This window comes from Arvicanthis niloticus, chromosome 2 (genome assembly GCF_011762505.2).
Source record: "Arvicanthis niloticus isolate mArvNil1 chromosome 2, mArvNil1.pat.X, whole genome shotgun sequence".
Classification (NCBI taxonomy): Eukaryota; Metazoa; Chordata; class Mammalia; order Rodentia; family Muridae; genus Arvicanthis; species Arvicanthis niloticus.
In genome coordinates this window covers 77,900,234-77,918,065 of record NC_047659.1, presented here as the reverse complement: position 1 = coordinate 77,918,065, position 17,832 = coordinate 77,900,234, and positions in this window count along the sequence as shown.

The following is a 17,832-nucleotide window of genomic DNA, read 5'->3' as shown; positions in this document are numbered from 1 at the left end:
CAGGGCTGTCATGGATTTCTTCACGTTCCTAGTTCTCTCTCTCTCTCTCTGTCTCTCTCTCTCTCTCTCTCACTCTCTCTCTCCTGGTATGTTGCAGGCATGTGAACATGCTGGGGATGTGCACAGATGGATGGAACTTTGTCTATGACTTAGTTGAGTGAACCCTTCTAGAAAACTGGCTTCCCTCACTGAATGGTGGTGGAGAGGGGACAGAGCTCAGGCCCTGAAAGTGCAGGCTTTCTTTCCACTGCTGCTTTTCCTACTGTCCAAGGTCTTCTCTGAAGAGCTCCTCTTCCACCATCTGGACAATGTCAGCCAATAGTGACTGGCATTGGACCTACTCTTCATTTGCTGGATCAACAGGCTCTAAGGGAGGTAATACAAGCTTGCTTCTGATTGGCGTCTGATTGGCGCCAGCTCCTCTCACGACACCGACAAACCAAGGTGACTTTACTCTGGAATCCCTTTTATGTTTGAAACTCCCTGGGCTTCTTAAATTGACATTAGAAAACTTAAATATAAAGTACTGAGAAGAGATTAAACTAGTTAGAAAGACCTTTTTTTAGAACCTACCTCTTGACCTACCAGAGTAGTGAGACTTAAAATAAAAACAAAAAACGAAAAGCAAAAACAACCAAATGAACAACAAAACCCAGCAGGGCTGGGGAAATGGTTCAGTCAGTAAATTGCTTGCCACATAGGCATGAAGACATGAATTTAATTCCCATAACTCATGCAACAAACAAACAAAACAAACAAAAGCCAGCATGTGTCCTAGCTTCTATTCTGGAATGCAGGGAGCACAGACCCATAAATCCCTGGGTCTCTCCAGCCAGCAACTGTAGCCCAATTATTAAGCTCCAGGCTCAGTGAGAGAACGTTTGTGGAATACAATGCTTAGGGACAGAAGATGACACTCATCAGCCTCTGATCTTACAAGTACACACACACACACACACATGTTTACCCATAGGACATACACCCAAACATACATGAACATGTATACCACACACAAAAAAAATCAAATACAAAACAACCACAGAAACCCAAATCAGTGAGGGCTAACCTAAAGACATTTGAGAAACTCATCTGCTCCATTCAGTTTTGACTCTTGGTAAGGAAGCTAAACTAGCATCAGGGAGGCTCGAACCTCCCAGAACCATCATACAAGCAAAGAACGTTTGCTGGCACATAGTTCCTAGAAGTATGCTGGTAATAGCTTTGATAATAAGAAGGTGCTTGAATGCTGAGAATCCTGTTTTTTGCAGCCGGTTTTCCAAACCTGAGCAAGTCAACGAGAGAAAGGTGCTGCCCTCTGTTGGACACATAGCAAAACTGGTCATGAACTTAGAAGGCTGACTTCCACCTTCCTGTGTTCCTTCCAGATCTTCTAACTATGGTGGCACAAGTTTCTCACGTAAGTGGCCCAACAAAACTAGAAATGAGGAACATGTTAGAGATGCTTACATTGATGGTATTTTTAAGAGCCACATATGCGTTCTTAGTTTTAGCAAGGAGAAAAGGGTCAAAATCCTATGAAGCAGAGAGATTGAGGAGAACCATTTGTTTATGTGTAAGCTGGAAATAGAAATGCAGCTAATTCTTTCTAAGTTTCCCAACACAAAAACAGCTCACATGACCTCCTGAGAGGCCGTGTCTCTTGTCAACAGCATTCATGTACTGGAGCTTTAAAGAATCAGTCCAGTTGCCACCGTCTCCAAGAGGATGGTCTGTCAAGGTGAAGTGATGCTCTCCCCACAGATGCCCATGGCATAGTTTCTTTCTGTTCATATCACACAAGAAACATAGAGCAGAGCAGAGCTGGGCTTGGGCTCTCCCAGAAGAATACAGCCATCGCAGGAAGTTGCAGGATGTGGACTCAAGGCAGAGCAGAGCCTTTTTTTGTTTGAGTTCAGGCAGCCAGAGAAACTCGGTGCAAAAAGAGGGCTCAGCTACATTCTGCTTCCGCTTCTTTCAAAATTGAACCAGCATTACCCACTACACATGTTATCATTTGGGACGTCCTTTAAAATTTTTTTTTTTGAAAGGCGTGGAAATAGAAAAAAAGGGAGAGAGCAAGAAAGGATTGCAGGGAAGAAAATCTTAGCATGTGTGACACTGTAGTCAGCAGGGGGAAGGGAGCCAATCACTTCGACTCAGTAAGTCTACTTATAGAAATCTATTCAAAGAAAATGCCCAAATTTAGCTAAAAGTTTCACTGCTTGAAATAGTATTAGAGACGACCAGAATATCCTGAATATTCCGAGCTGCTTGAATAAACAGCAGGGCTCAGGGAAGCATAGACAGCAAGGGAGTTCTCTGTAAGCCAGCGTGGAAAGCACAGCATGGTTGGCGATGCTTCTGAGTTGCTTTTATAGAACACAAATGCTGTCTGTCTTTAGTTACAAATGTATTGCTCGTAACATTTTGTTGTCTAAAAATAAACCTAGGAAAGAGCCTGGTGAGATGGCTCAGTGGATAAGCACTCGACACACAACTGTGAGAACCAGAGCTCAGAACCCCAGAACCTCTGCAAATGCAGGCGAGCTGTGGTAGTCTGCTTGGAAAGCACATGTGCTCACATATGCTCACATATACACATATATTCACACATGGGACACACACACACAATAAGTAAACATAAACAAGTAAACCCATAGATGGGATGCACTGTGTTCCATTCATAGATGGAATGCACTTGTGTTCCATTCATAGGGAAAATGGCTGATATTTGAGATTTGGAACAGCTGAGAGTTCTTAAATATAATAAATTTGTGGTGTTTTTGTCTTTTTATTGTTATATTGTATTGGCTTTGTCACCAGAAAATCCATTAGATACTTGTTTAGGTATGTTTTTCTCCCCATAAGGGAACTGTCAGAAGCTACTCACTCACACTTCAGACATTTCACGTTCACATGTAGAGTTCTACATTCTACAGTCACATGTAGAGTTCACCTTGTCACTCTATGATAGAACAAAAATAATTCAGGCAAATCCCACACATAGAAAAGCCTATGCAACCCATAAGGTACGTGTCCAGCGTCTGGCATCCAACAGGTGCTTGATAAATGTTTGCTGAAGACCGGAAAGCACTTGACTGAGTGTGGAATCGTTTCCCAGTGTGTCCTGTTAGTTGCCACCTGTTAAGAAAAAAATCTTTCCGTAAATATGTCCCCCTGAATGATCTCTGCAATGGAGCTCTTGATTCTAAAATCCACTCTTTTTCCTTATACTTCACCAGCTACTAAGATGCTAGAGCAACAGGGTGGGAGGCGGGACGGGGGCAACACACAAACCAAGACTTTAGCATGAGGGAAAAGGGATTTTCACAAACCACTAAAGTGCTACTTCTTGGGGAAGAAGTGCACCCTGGACGTCTTCCAGCTGAACTCGACAACAAAACCCAAGGAAAAGGAACATTAATCTTTTATGAACTAAAGCCCCCGAACGAACAGGCTTCGAGTTCAACCCTAATTAGGTTGCATCTCAATGCAGAGAATCCTTAACGAACAAGGACATCTAACAACTCCAGCAAGCACTCTGCTGGGACCGAGGCTGAAGTGAAGGCACCACTTGGCCACAAGCCACTGCTGGGGAGCATAAGGGGCTCCCGGCCTCACCTGCAAAAATGTTCAGTCATCTTGGAAGAAGAGCAAATAGAGTTTCCTCAAACTGAAATTCTTGGCCACCCTGCTACCCTGTGGCCATCTGGGTGGAGTGTGAATAAATGAGATGAGAAAAGGCAAGATGCAAGACCCTCGGAGCAAGTTTCAGCAAGTCGAGGCTCCCCTTGCTTTGTGTCCAACATAGCTGCCAACCCTGGCTCTGCTCACAAGCAAGATAACCGCATGCCTGTTATGCACATATAGGAGGCAGATTCGGATTCAGTTATAAATTTAGTTCAAGTCTCCATTCATCTCTTTCGCAGTCCCATGACTCAGGATCAGTTATCTACTTCTCTGAGCCATTATTTCCTCATCTCTACCATGAGGAAAAAGTGCTGCCTGGGAGGGTGGTATGAAAGGAACCGGGTGGGTCTCAGATTGTTCACTTCTTCAGTCACAGCTGTCCTAACCACTCAACTCCTCACTCTACTCTGAAACAACGCAGTAGAGTAGTTTAGAGATCCCCATTGAAAGACAGACAGGTAAAGCTATGTGCCCAAGGTGGCAGAGCAAGGGACACCACCAAAGGAAGGATTTTACATTAAGTCTGCCTAACCCAAATATTATTTGTAATGGCCATGGGGTTAATGGGTCAGCAATGATAAACAATGTTAAAGATAAAGGGACAGACTGAAGTGATTGACACTTGAGAATCATGGACCCTTTGACTCATAGACATGTTCCAAGGTTGGGGAAGAGAGAGAGAGAGAGAGAGAGAGAGAGAGAGAGAGAGAGAGAGAGAGAGAGAATGAATTCTGACTGTGCTGGATTACTGGGATGAACTCCCTTCTTAAGGTATCTAGCAAAGCCCCAGATAAAATGTCTACCAAGCGGACTACTCCATCATCCCATACTCCCAGTTCAAATGTGTACCCAACACATTTGCCTGCAACTCTTTAAGATCCACACCCTTAGCATCTAGCCCCAGGAATAGCACAGGTGATGGCCACCCGTGTACTAGAGGGATGACCCAAGAGGGCCTGTGGGTCACTTGTAGCCTTGATATAAATCTGTACAGCCTTGTCTTACCAGCTTTGGCTGTCTTCATTAAGAGCATCCTCCAAACCCATGCAATTTACTTTCCTTATATTCACAAAGTAGATGGTTCTTGGTCCCCATAAATAAGTGTATCAACATCCTCACCAAGATTCCCTGGGCTGCCCGCTCTCCAGCTCCATCCTTGGCTTCACTTCAGTAGACATTGACATTCCCCTAGACTCTCTGATTCCATTTATTTGATTTACAATAAATCCTTTCCCCAGTACCCTGCCACTCCAGTCTAGCCCAGCATCCCCATGCTGCCTAACAGTGCCTTATCCTGTTATTATAATTAACTGGTACCATGCTAGAAGGGAGAGCCAGAAGGCAAACTCTAGGTTGAAGAAGATTTGCCAAGGGTTACAAAGCATGTGAATTGGAGTGGATAGAACTTGGCACATAAGCTCTCTTCTCTCTACATAGAACTTTATTCTGGAAACCCATAGGCTCTGAGGAGTACATCAGCAGTCTGGAAGATACCAGCGTTTTGCAAATCTGCTCTTTTTGGTTGTCAGTTCCGGAATGGTGGTTCCTTTTCTCATTGTCAAAGTGTGTTATTTTATACAACACTGTGATGATTTGCTATACCATGTTGTAATGATATTCATGTTAGCCAATCTCTATTTATATTGAATTGACCATGTTTCAAATATTTTAGACTCAGTCTTTTCTCTGGCCCTCACACTCAGCTCTGAGTGGGGATGTATGACTGTAGCTGTCTCATGGGAATGAATAGCCGGCTCAGATAATCATGTATCATGGGTACCTGTCAAATTAGTGTTTGAGAACCTTAGGCCCACGTGCTTTTGGATTCTAGTTGGGGAGAGGTAGAATCTAACCAGAGAAGAAGGCTAAGAAGTTGGGGTCTGATCTGGGTCCTGGAGGATAAACTGGAGGACAGAAGAGATAAAGGAGGCAATCTCTTGGTACAGAGAGAACATTACAAGAGATGACACTGAGATGGGAGATGGGAAAGGACAGAGAATGCTGACTGGTGCTGTGATTGACACACAGCAGGCCCCTGGGAGTACCCATGGCTTTACATTCTGCTGCTCTGTGAACTTAGCCACAGCACAAGGATCTCCTATGAGCATATGCAATCCAGAAGCAGAGGCATGAATGGGAAGGGTGGGCCTAAGGCCTGCTGTATGCAAACTGTGAGCCACACTTGTGAAGTAGCTTTCATGATCTCCCTTTGACAGACCAGTCTATAGTATCTCAGAGAGCTAACTCACCTGAGAAAGGTCAAAAGACAAGACTCAATAGAAACTGCACTCATATATGGCCTATCTGGTCCCAGGACATTCCCTCCTGGCCACACCGAGGAAGTCCAGCTCGCCTTTCCCGCTTTAGCCTCCACCAGCTCCTTCTTGGACTGACCCTGGGTCTGGTACAGATAAGGTTTGGCTGACTTGATCATCACCTTTAAAAGGCTGCTGTTTTCTGCCCTGTTGGCATTTCTACATGAGGTGAAGCAAAGTCAAGCTTCTAGGTGTTCCTGGAGAGGAAGAAGGCTACACAATGCCTTTGGGCAGACAAGAAAGCACCCAGGTAGGAAGCGCCACTGAATCCAACAGGGAAAGCCACGTGCCTTCCAGCAAAGCCCCAGATGGGAGCCTCCCATGAGATCACCCTCATCATCTACGACTGCCAATTCAACATCTGCCCCAACATATTGGCCTGTGAATATTTCAGGCCCACACTCTCAAATCCAGATGTGTTTGTGTCATGAACTCTGTGTTCTGCTAGAAATTACTGAGGTCTACAAAAGGAAATCAAGCATTCGCTAAGGCAGAAACAGACCAGTGACCTAAAATGTTCCGTGCATGTCTCAGGTTTGGGGTGCTGACATTTAGAGATACTGAATACCAGTTTCCACCCATCTCCTGGCCACCGAATACTCACCAGAAATCATATGCAAAGGGGCTGATGTTTCATTTCAAATTTAGTGCCCTGTGGAAGAGTTCGGAATATAGAAGTCATCCTTTGTACCATGGCTTTTAGATTGTTAAACAGTTTGGAAGTACCCTAGTTTCTGAGGATCGCTTTTCTAGTATTAGAGAAATTACTGCGGGGGGGGGGGGGGTGACACTGGTACAATGCAACTTAGCCTGGATACATGGAAAGTCTGTCTGGGGAGGGGGTGGCTCTTCAAAAAAAAAAAAAAAAAAAAAAAAACGGTAACATAGTTTCTGTTGGAACATCTGGAGGTGAGGCAACAGTAACATTTTTTTTTCCAAGTTCCCCAGCTGAGTCTAAGACAGTCTAAGACAGTCTAAGACAGCTGAGGCTGTCTTGAGAATCCCTGAACTAGTCACAGCAACATCTATCACATATACTCCCAGCTTGCTTTAAGACCATCTAAATGTGAGTGGAAGGCAGGCTGCAGAGAAGAGTCTCTAGTTATACCTTAACTGTTCCCAAGTCAGTCTCAGATCTCTTGATAACTACTCTGATAACACACAAGGCATTTATTTACTTTTTCAAATAGCTTTTATTTATGCTTTGACAATTTCATACATGTGTACAATTTTCATGTATGTGTACATGTATTCATGTATACATATACCTTGTTCATACCCACCTCCCCCTTCTACTCTTCACTAACACTCACCAGCATATCCCCCTTCCACCTTCATGCCTCTCTTTTGTCTTTTTACAACCTATTGGGTACAGTCGGTGCTGCCTGCTGGAATGTTGGCTGCCCCCATTGGCTTGATCTTGTTCCTGCACCCACGACTATAACGAGCTTATGAGTGCTCATTGAATCAGCACTCCTCCTCATCCTTAGCCTCTCCTCCACACCCTCAACCCCTCCTCCACACCCTCAACCCCTCCTCCACACCCTCAACCCCTCCTCCCCATCCTTAGCCTCTCCTCCTCATCCTCAACCTCTCCTCCACACCCTCAACCCCTCCTCCACACCCTCAACCCCTCCTCCACACCCTCAACCCCTCCTCCACACCTTCAACCCCTCCTCCACACCTTCAACCCCTCCTCCCCATCCTCAACCCCTCCTCCACACCCTCAACCCCTCCTCCACACCCTCAACCCCTCCTCCACATCCTCAACCCCTCCTCCACACCCTCAACCCCTCCTCCACACCTTCAACCCCTCCTCCCCATCCTCAACCCCTCCTCCTCATCCTCAACCCCTCCTCCTCATCCTCAACCCCTCCTCCACACCTTCAACCCCTCCTCCCCATCCTCAACCCCTCCTCCTCATCCTCAACCCCTCCTCCACACCCTCAACCCCTCCTCCACACCCTCAACCCCTCCTCCACACCCTCAACCCCTCCTCCACACCCTCAACCCCTCCTCCACACCCTCAACCCCTCCTCCCCATCCTCAACCCCTCCTCCTCATCCTCAACCCCTCCTCCTCATCCTCAACCCCTCCTCCACACCTTCAACCCCTCCTCCCCATCCTCAACCCCTCCTCCTCATCCTCAACCCCTCCTCCACACCTTCAACCCCTCCTCCACACCCTCAACCCCTCCTCCACACCCTCAACCCCTCCTCCACACCCTCAACCCCTCCTCCACACCCTCAACCCCTCCTCCACACCCTCAACCCCTCCTCCACACCCTCAACCCCTCCTCCACACCCTCAACCCCTCCTCCACACCCTCAACCCCTCCTCCACACCCTCAACCCCTCCTCCCCATCCTTAGCCTCTCCTCCACACCCTCAACCCCTCCTCCACACCCTCAACCCCTCCTCCACACCCTCAACCCCTCCTCCACACCCTCAACCCCTCCTCCACACCCTCAACCCCTCCTCCCCATCCTCAACCCCTCCTCCACACCCTCAACCCCTCCTCCACACCCTCAACCCCTCCTCCACACCCTCAACCCCTCCTCCACACCCTCAACCCCTCCTCCACACCCTCAACCCCTCCTCCACAATGTTCCCTGAGCCTTGCGTATGTGTGGGGAGGGGACAGTGCTTGGCATAAATGTCCCATTTGTCACTCAGCACTAAATGGTACTTATTCTCTGCACTTTGAGAAGTGATGAGTCTCTTCATTGATGTCCACTACAGAACAGGGCTTCTCTGCCCAAAGTTGGGAGTGGCACTGATCTTTACTTATAAACATAAATATTTAGAAGACAGTTCAACATGTTCAAAAACAAAAACAAAAACAAAAATAATAGCAGGTTTCCCTCTAAGGCCTATGGCCTCCTGAGAGATGGGCTTTTGACTCGGTTTAAATATGAAGCATGAATTTCTTCCATTGGAGCAGGCCTCAGATCCAAGCAGGAAGTGATCCTAACATTCACAGCCTGCACACCACTATGGCGCTGGTGGGCACATCTTGTCTAGAGATCAGTACTGTAGCTTTCCTAACCCAATGTCTTCTGTCTCCCAGCAGTCTGCACAGAACCTTATGACTTTGTAAAAGCCAGCCAGCAGAAGGGAAGTCTCTGGGTCAATTCCCTCTTGATTTCTCCATGTTCTGTATCAAAGGATGTTCACTTCAGCAGCAGCTTCCTACCATGCAGTCACGACAACCAAGAGAAACAGGAACAGCCTGTGCTGTTTCGAAGGTCTCTGGGGCCTGCCTGACAAACAGGGAAATATTCTATATCTGGCACTGAGATTTTCATTTAATAACTCATGTCCTCTGCAGAAAACTGTCTATTCATGCATAATACTTGTGTTAAAACGTCTTCTTTTTAAGAAATCGTATTTTTAAAGACCAACTTACACAGCAGTAGGTTTTTACGTAGATTTGGTTGACACCTCCCAGCCCACCTTTCCTCTGTTCCCTGATCCTCATCCCAACTTAAACCTTTAAACGGGAGGTATGTAGTCTGATGAGTCTCTTCCTCATCTGCAGTGATAATAGCAGGTAATGATACCTAACTGGGCTGCATGCGAGTATTAATTTAAAAATGCTGACAAACGCTAAAGACTGCATAGTGCATGGCACATAGTAGGCAGTTGGTAAATCCTTCACATTGTGGTTATATTTCAAAATACACACGATCTCTCTCTCTCTCTCCTCTCTCTCTCTCTCTTACACACACACACACACACACACACACAAAGAGAGAAGATAAGAAAAAAAAACATAATAATATAAACCAATACAACAATACTGGAGAGGGCAATTAAGGTGGTTTTTTTTTTTTATTTTTCTTTCTTCGTTTAGTATATGCACTTATTACATTAATGACAATTATGCTCGTAAAATATGAAAAGGAAATAGCACAAAGCTCGCTCGGGAAGAAAGCTAACCCTGAGGCCTGTCCTTCTCCAACCCTGCCTAGCTTTTTCTCCCGATTAATTTTGTAATGAGAAGGCATTCATTCCATACTAGAATAAAATCTTGTGCTAAGTTTTGGGTCCACGTCTCCAGAGCCCTCTTGAACCAGCTTGTGGGGTTTCAGCTGTTGCTTACGCACAGATTCCTAATGCAAAACTACATCTCATTTTTGCGTTTTAAGGAAATCTGTATTTTGAATACCTCCTTTAAAAGGATCTGCTTAACTCTACTGCCAAAGGAAGACAGGCAGTACTACTTACTGTAAATAGGAATTAATAATGTTTGCTGTGGTTGATCTTCAATGTCAGTTTGATTGGATTAAGAAACACCCAAGGCATGAGTGAAGGACACCTTTGGAAGTTGACAAAGGAGAAGCCACCTGAATGCTGGTGGTGGCTCCATCTTTTGAGCTGCAGTCCTGGAAAAAAAAAAAGTGGTGGGGAAAGGTTGCTAGGGAATCAGAGAGAGAGACCTGCAGTCTCTTGTCTCTGCTTCCTGGTCTGCTGAGATGTGAGCAAGCCCTGTCGCCCTCTTGCTGCCATAGGTGGCACCTGTCTCTGCCTTCATGCTTCCCTCAAACTGTGACCCAAAATATAATCTTTCATCCCTTAAGTTGCTTCTTGTCAGATATTTAGTTACAGCAACTTTAAAAATAATCAAATTAATTTGTAAGGACAAATAAGAAGTCTGGGCTTTTATGTTCTGACTGAAATCCTCAGCCTCATTTTCAGTTCCAAAAGGAGTCTAACTTGGGGTTTAAAGACACATGGACATTTTCACCTGACTAAAAAAGATTTCCAGGAAAATTAGGAAAGCAATAACTTTAAAATTAGGAAGCAATCACTATATGATTCTGGGCTGTCCCTTAAGGCTGGACACCAGTAAAACATTCATTCACACCATTGGAGGTCTGTGTCCCACATTCTAGAAGCAATACCAGAGATGGGTCCTCCCTGAAAGAATGGCCAGTTTCCTGGAAAAAGATAGCAAAGTTTGTGGAAGAGCAAAGAGAGACCCAGGTCCAACTCCTCAAATGCAGTTTGTGCTGCCCATGTACCGTGAGCGATGTCTGCAGGCAGAAGCCTGTGGAAGTCTCCAGTGGTAGAGCCTAGGGGCAGTCTCTGCCTCTGTTGTGGTGACCAGAGAAGCTAAAATCACAGGAGCTACAAACAACCGCTGCTGGCAGACCTTGCCGCTGCCTGATTTGCTCTGCTAAATATTATCTCTTCTGCCCCCACAGAGAGAGCTTTTATCTTATCACAACTTGCTAAATATTATGATAAGTTGTGGTTTTTCCTGACCACGAAAGTAACTTTTTCATTTATGAGAAGGGTGGCCAGAAAAATCACAGTGGCAAGAGCCCGAAAGCAATTACACCCTTGTTGTTTGGCAGTTTGGCCAGATGTCAAGGGAATTTATAGCCAAACCAGCCCTTTGTTTTGTACTTTGGGTGTTTTGTCCCCCAAAGTAATCCAAAAATTAATGTACCAGAAGAAAATAATATGTTTGTATGGTATGTTGTGAGAGCCGAGGCTTATTCTGGAGGGACTACCGTGGGAAGTATTCCCTTATCAATAGGGAGAAGTGGTTTATTTTTAAATGTGGGTTGTAGTATCTGTCTTGGGTCAATAATACCACTAAAATGGCAGAAAGACCAAAAAGAGGGAGAAGCCTCTCCTCCCCCCTCTCTCTAGTATATGTAGGCATATAGGTGATAAATATTTATAACAAAATTATTTAACCTGCTGGCACCAAGGTAAAGTACTCTAAAACTCAGTTTCAAAACAACAAATAAACAAACACAAACAAACATCACAGTAGAATTAAATTTCTTTCTCTCATTCCCCAAAGCAGCCTTCTGTTGTGTTCTTAAATAAATCCTCTGAGATACAGGAAAGGGTTTTTACATGTCCAAGCCCATTTTAATGTAGCTTGAGCCCAATAGGGAAGAATTTACTGGGTAGTTCTGAAAATGACCCAGGACAGTCATTTCTGGAATCTGTGGGATTCCAGTACATTGGACAGGCCCTTCTGCTCACCTCACCATGGTGGTTTGAACAAGCAGGCCCAAAGGCATTGATATTTTAGCTAAAGTCAGGCAGCTTTTCTCACATAAGATTTGGTAATGTGTCTACAGTTTGTCAGATGCATTTGCTGTGTCAAGCTCCAATGACCTTGTTTGCATTCTTCGAAGTCTGACTGCTTCTTTAGAAACGAGGGCAGTCAGGGAATGCACAAGGATGGGTGCAGAGGTGGCCAGGCCGCTCCTTTGGTTTCTCTCAGTAAGAGGAAGGAAAGGACACAGATCTCAGAGAGTGATTTCATATTCTGCTGCTGTTGCAATGGGTAGATATAAAAGCATTAACATTAAAAAGTGTTCGCCAAGTGCTGTGGGTGACAGTAGAAATGGCCAGCCCACTCTTTGGTTTACCTGGAGCTAACTGACTCAAGGAAGCATAGACTCACTGAAAAGCCTACTACTTGGAGCCTCTAGTACAGTGGTTCTCTATCTTCCCAATGCTGTGACCCTTTAATACAGTTCCTCATGTTGTGGAGACCCCCAACCATAAAATTACTTTTGTTGCTACTTCATACGTGGAGTTTTGCTACTATTATGAATCATAATGTAAATGTGTTTTCCAGTGGTCTGAGGAGATCCTTGTGAAACAGTTGTTTGATCCCCAAAGAAGTTGAGACCCACAGGCTGAGGACTGCCACTCTGGTAATTTGTGGAATGTCCTGAACATAATCACACTGCATTTATTATGTACTGTTTTGGTTTGAGTGTAAACTGCCCCCACATGCTCATATTTTTAAACACTTGATCCCTAACTGGTGGGGTTCAATTGGGAGGGGTCTGTAGGAGCTAGTTAGTAGACACAGGGCCTTAGTAGACAGAGTAGAGCCTTAACTTAGTAGCTTGGCTCTGCCTCCAGAATTATCTGTTTCCTAGTCAGCCATGATGTTACTGAGCTGAGATGCCTGGCCACAACAGGATGAACCACAATACCACGCCAGCCCCTCCCACGAAGGACTGTGTTTTCAGAAACCATGTGCCACAAGAATTCCTTCTCTCAAATTGTTCCATCAGTTATTGTGTCACAGTGATGAGGTATCCTAAAACCTTCCATTTTCATAACGCCTCTGAAGGGAAATTATTTCCATTCCACAGGCGAAGAAACTGAGGCTTACAATGTTCAAGTAAGTTGCCTGATGTTACAGGCTTACAAATCCCAAAGCTTGCCATCTGCTCTCACTGTTGTCTCTCTTTACCTATGTTTAGACTATTTCACACAGGACTTGGAGTCTCATCCATCTAGTGACTGCAGGATGCAGAGTGTCTCTCTGTAAATCTTCCGTGTTCCCAAGGACGTATCCACCTGTAGTATCTGGCCCATCAGTGATGTTTCCCCTTGGATCGCTGTAGCAGTTAAGATGCATGCATCCCTTTGTTTTCTGGAATTTAGATATTACAAACCTTGGGTAGTTTTTTTTTTTTTTTTTTTTTTGTTTTGTTTTGTTTTGTTTTGTTTGTTTTTTTTGTTTGTTTGGTTTTTTTTTTTTTTTTAAAGGCAGCAAAATCCTTCCACAATGAGTTCACTTCAGAAGGAAACAAAAATATATTGACAAGGAGTAAACTATGACTCGTCAAAGACATGCATACTATTTTTTCTAAATTCACGTTTTCTCTTGTCAGCCAGTAGTGAGCATAAAATCTTTTATAATACTCATTTTGGATATTCACTAGCAATATTATTATGATAAATACTACCATGTCATTAAGGAATAATATCCAGATCCTGAGAAGGAGATGTATAAAGATACTGTTTACAGGATGTTGACTTATGTAAAATTATTTTCTAGATTAAATTCTCAAATCTCATTAATAATTTAAAATTAAGTCTGGTATTATAGTTTAATTGGTAAAGTGCTTTTATACCAAGGACTCACATGAAAAAGCCAGGCATAGTGACATTCATTTGTAATCCCACGTACAAACAGGTAGAGATATACATGGGACTCGTTGGCTGGCCATCTTGGTCTTCTTGGTGAGTTCCAGGCTTGCAAGTGATCCTGTCTCAAAAACAAAATAGTTGATGGTGTCTGAGGAACAATATCTGAAGTTGTCCTCTGGCCTCCACATGTACGCATGTGTATCACCACATACATAAACAAAGCTTCAAAGATTAATTTTTACTTTTGTGTATGTGTCTGTATGTATATATGTGAGACTATAAACAGGCAACAGATCCCCTGGAGCTGGAGTTGTAGGTGGTTGTGACCCACTGAATGTGGATGCTGGAAACTGACTTAGGATCCCTTGGAAGAGCAGCAATTGCTCTTAACTGCCAAGCCATCACTTCAGCACCCCCTCCCCAAAGAATTGTGCTAAGCCCTAAGTACTTTGGCATTCATTAGAATACCTGCATCTCCCCTCCCCGTTTGTCTTGATCTGGTGGTTGGGGTATTGACCTCAAACTCCGGGGTGGTCTTCGAGCAGTCCAGATCAATGGCCAGGGAACCCTTTCTTCTAGTTCTAGGAATTAGCAACTTGGTTCTAACACAGCCTAACACAGCCTTCCCCTGGCCACAGCAACTGCAGTCTCACTGGAATTCACCTGCAGTCTCACTGGACCAATGAGTTTGGTGCGGAGTCAAGAGGGGCTTCTTGGGAATGTTTTCTCGCTCCTAAGGGAGAAGCAGAGGGTAAGGCCCTCTCTGTCTCAGGGTATATGCTACTTAGGATGCAAACCCTGGGATAATTACAGTGACATCAATCCTCACCCCTAGAGACACTGAGGTTCAGATTCAGAGTTGGAAAACAGCATCTCCATGCAGAGTAGTGGTATATTACTGTAGGCCTCCTGGAGTTTGCCCAACTATTGGGTGCTTTTATACATGCCAGCACACTTTCTTATTATATAAGCTATCATAGTGGGCACCTATGCTATAACTGGGGGGTCCTGACCAGCACTGGCCATATCACCTCTCTTGGCATAATTTAAACTTTACAATAATAATATCACAAAAAAACCATATACCTAAGATCACCACTAACCATTTACCTCCATGGATAGGAAACTAAGACGTAAGAGTAGATAGTAGATAAAACTCAAAAGAAACAACTATAGGCCAATAGCCATTTTTTAAAGTGTTCAATATCCTTAGTCATCAGGAAAATGTAAATTAAAATACTTTGAGATACCACTCCGCCCAAGTCAGAATGGCTATCGTCAAGAAATCTGACAAAAGTTGGAGAGAATGTGGGGGAAGGGACCTTTATTGCTAACAGGAGTAAATGTTCAAGCCACCATGAACATCAGTGTGGTGGTTTCTCAAAACATAAACTACAACTACCACACGGCCTGGGTGTAAACTCACGCAACCTCACATCCTACTACTGAGATATTTGCATATTCACAATCCTTACTGCTGAAGTCACTATAACAAGGAAATGGAAGCCACCTAGATGACCCTCAACAGATGACAGATAAAGGAAGTGTGGTGCATATACACAATGGGACTCTAGTCAAGGATGTGTGTATCATAGCTTTGCCTCTCACTTGGTGTCAGTGCTTCGGTAGTCACATTCACATGACAGTTCTGAGTGACATATTCCACCAAGGAGAGGAGGATGGGAACAGGTCCCCAGGGCTGGAAACATGCAGACATATTTCCCCACAGCACCCCAGGGTTTCACAGCTCTGAATATTGTCAGGGGACACTTTGGAGTGTTGGCACAGGCAGCCCATGGGAGAGTTCCTCCTTTTGGAACTGAGGAATTCACACCACCCTGTTGCGGCTGGCTGGGGTACAGGCCTCTACCAGCTGGTCCTGCTGGGGGAGAATTCCAGTGCCTTAGAATGTTGGAGCTGCTTGGGAGAGACAAGAATCTCAGAGACACAGAGATGCTGTCCTTGAAACAATTGAAATGCAATTCTGTCACAAGCAATTTGTTTTAAGAAAGATAAAACTCCCAAATCTCCCAGTTCTCATAGAAGAGGTTGCTGAGGCCAAAAAAACAAGATGGGGGGGGGTAAGGGGGGATGGCAACAAGAAGAACCTTCCCAGCTCACCTGGCCACTAAGTAGGAATACTCTCTTAAACAATAAAGGCAGGAGGGTTGTCTGCTAAGAAAGAATGAGGTGATGAGCAAGGCAAAGGCTGGCAAAAACAAACGCCTGTCCCCTGGGTGTAATAGATCTCCCCAGACATTCCATTCTAAAGAAAGCTTAATTAAATTTAATGGACAAACCTCTCTCCATGCTAGGAGGCATTTTAATGTGGTATTTCAGCTCAGGGTGAACAAAAATCAGTCTTTCTTGCCTCGCTGCTCTCTTTGAAATGAAGCAAACTTCCCAATTGACACCATAACTCTCATGGTGGCCCAGCATCCTCCTATCTGCCAAAAGCCAAGACACCCAAGAGGGACACCACACAACCCCTGGGCTGCACAAGTCAGAGGGGAGCTCCAGATGGGAGGGACATTGGTAACTTGGTCATCTTGGTGCTTCCAGGTGTCTAGCCTAGGGTCTGGTGTGAATGTTATTTGATGCATAAACAAAAAGAAGAAAGTAGGGAGGGAAATAGATAGGGAAGGAGAGAAGGAAGCAGAATTCGTTGGCTAAGAAGAGCTGTAGGTAGAGAATGTTATGTGTCCGGGACAGAGGAAGGTGAGAAGGGGTTGAGAGGAGGATGCTCGGGAGCTGCAGGAAGTGCTCCCATGTTGACCGGGCAGTAATTCTTCCATCCTCCATCTGTGCTCCTCTTCAGGTCCTCTGTCACCTCGAGACTCAGGAGGAATCAGCTTTATTCTCAGGTGAGTCTACTTAATTGAGGTTAAACCCATTCTCTTGCCACCGATTGGTTCAAAAGTGATCACATGAGCTGATTGAGTCCACAAAAGGCAAAGATGGTTTGCTAGCAGGTCCTGGGAGAATCCCTGAAGCTACTGACTTCCTTATTTTAAAGTCCAGAAGTACTGTGCTCATCCTGTGACTAGTCTGTAATGGATTCGTTGGCCAAACCTCAACTCACCTACTTTGGTGCTCATGGGAAGGAAAGGTCAAAGAGTTTTCCTAGCTCCGCTTCTGGTGGCTCATCTGTGAACTGTGTGCTAAAAGAGGGGATTGAAAAGGATTCTCAAGTCATACAGTTCTCACAGAACTTCTGGGTAGATGAAATGCAAAGTAACTCTAAAAGACAGCAAATGCAGTGACATAATCACCACTTGTAAAGGCAGTGTTGCTATCTCCATCTGAGCCAGTCTGCACCCCTTCTATGGTCCTGTCTGCACACTGGGCACTGCTAATAGTTGATTACTTAAATAAACACTTCACCCTTCAGTGAGGATCTCACTCAGCCTGTGTAATGCCTACTTCCCTCTGTCCACATCTAAAATAGAGCTTACAGTAAGGGGCACAATGCAGTGAATTAAATATGCAGATGAGGAAGGAAGGAAGGAAGGAAGGAAGGAAGGAAAGAAGGAACTTATTGTACCAGAGAAAACAATGAAAAGCAATTGAACCCAAAACTGGCATCACCTGATAGCCAAAGCAAAGACAGGAACTTTTGTTTCTCTGCTTCTTTTCTTTTGAAAGATTTTGAGTGCCGGGCAGTGGTAGCGCACGCCTTTAATCCCAGCACTTGGGAGTCAGAGGCAGGTGGATTTCTGAGTTTGAGGCCAGCCTGGTTACAGAGTGAGTTCCAGGACAGCCAGGGCTATACAGAGAAGCCCTGTCTTGGAAAACAAAATAAAACAACAACAACAAAAGATTTTGGCTTTATAGCTTAGGCTATCCCAGAACTTCCTATGTAGCCCAGTGTAGCCTCACACTTGTAACAATCTTCCTACCTCA